Raw genomic sequence first — 1,825 nt, 5'->3', positions numbered from 1 at the left:
TGCATTGTGGGATAGAGTCAAATATATGGTATTTGTTGGCAGCATAGAATAGTTAAAGCTACAAGGATAGATGAAGTCACTGACCGGGTAGGTACAGGCAGAGCTCCAAAGACAGACTCTAGGTTTTCTATATCAAAACATCTGATGCATCCTGAGTGTATACTGACTCCTGAATTTTTACTTTTTTATACATTTCGTTCTCCTGGGACTAGTTTCCTTTGCACGTACATGCTGTGTTTCACCCTCTTGGAGATTTCACAAGCCATCTTCTTGCTTTGTAGTCACCTTTATAATATCTTAGAGGTTACTGTTAGGGTCATGCATGCCATCCACATACTCATGTGTTGGATACTTTAGCTCCAATATACTGTAGATGGTAGATGGTGGAGACTCAAGGAGCTGGGACCCGTATGAGGCATTTGAGTCATTGAATGGATTGGATAGATATTGGGATGACAGCCTCTTATTCTCTTTCCTTGCTTTGCAATCGTCTTCCCATCCATCACAGAATGGGTAGCTTTTCTAGTCCAGAAGTTTTCTGCTGTGGTGCTTTGCATTCCCAAAGCAATGTAGCTGAATGAAATTGTGAGCCAAGGCAAACTTTTCCTTCTTTTAACTTAATTATTTTAAGTATTTTGCACAGTGGCAGAAAACTGATGAGCTTAAAATTATTTCTTCTTTGTTACATGTATGATTCTTGAGGGTAAGGACTGTTTTGCATCTCAATAACATCTGCCACATGAGTGGAGTATAGTTTAGACTATAAAATGAACCTAATTATCTATTATGTCATAATTAAAAAATCTAGGACATAGATTTTTGCTTCTGTAAGGCATCAAGGTGTTCTTAGAATACCTGGTAGAAGAGTGCTGTGTGCTCAGTAGCATAGTGACTTGTGGAACTGTAGTTAGAAGAAGGAAACTTTAGTTGTCACCTTCTCCTGTACTTACCATTTGATTAACCATCTGGAAGATACTTAATGTCTTCAAGCCTTGGTTTGCTTTCCTGTGAAATAGAATTCATAATTTTTTTATTACGTGCATGAAAACACTTTGTAAGCTTTAAAACACTGCAAAGTCTGAAATACTGTTATTATTTGTCTCTCTGGAAAGTCATACATCGTGAACCTGCCTTTGCCCCAGGTGCTGAGCACTAAGATAAGGTGTGTTTATGATCAGAGCGTGCCGTGTTTCAACATGCACCTACAGTCCACGCGGCGAATGGCAATTGAGCTGCTGTTGGAGCCGTTCTCCTTTCATTCCGGGAACTGTAAGGCTGCCTGCTATTACATTTTATATGTTGTCAGTTACAGCCTTCAGAGGGAAGTATCACAGTGATGTCAGCTGTAGATTAAAAGAAAGTAGTACTGGCCCTGAATGAAAGACGCGGTGATGCTCTTGCGCTGGATTCTTGAGGTGGAACCTGTTTGCTTTTCTCCCTGGCGGCTCACCAGAACACATTCTGAGCTGCTATTCAGCTGGCTTTGACATTGGATCCTGTGTTGGAAATTACAACATAAATGGCACTTGGCGGAGTTGTGTGAAATCAGGAGGCTGGCTTATCTTTCTTGTTTGAAAACCATTGTACCTTTGTCTGATTTGCCCATACCCAAAGTGGACATCTGCCTCCAGAAACATTAAAGTTATGGCTCTCTCTTCTTATCTCTTTGTTGATTTGGAGATTCGTTTTATGCTACAGGTCAGGCTGACTTCAAACAAGCTATCTTCCCACCCGAGCCTCCTAGGGCTGGGATTACAGGCAAGTCTCGCCATGTCCAACTGGGTTCTTTTAAAGTTCATGTAGTTCTTAAATCAGTTCAACCGAG

Source organism: Arvicanthis niloticus, chromosome 12 (genome assembly GCF_011762505.2).
Source record: "Arvicanthis niloticus isolate mArvNil1 chromosome 12, mArvNil1.pat.X, whole genome shotgun sequence".
Taxonomy (NCBI): Eukaryota; Metazoa; Chordata; class Mammalia; order Rodentia; family Muridae; genus Arvicanthis; species Arvicanthis niloticus.
The sequence above is the reverse complement of the archived record's forward strand: the minus strand, read 5'-3'. Positions refer to the sequence as shown.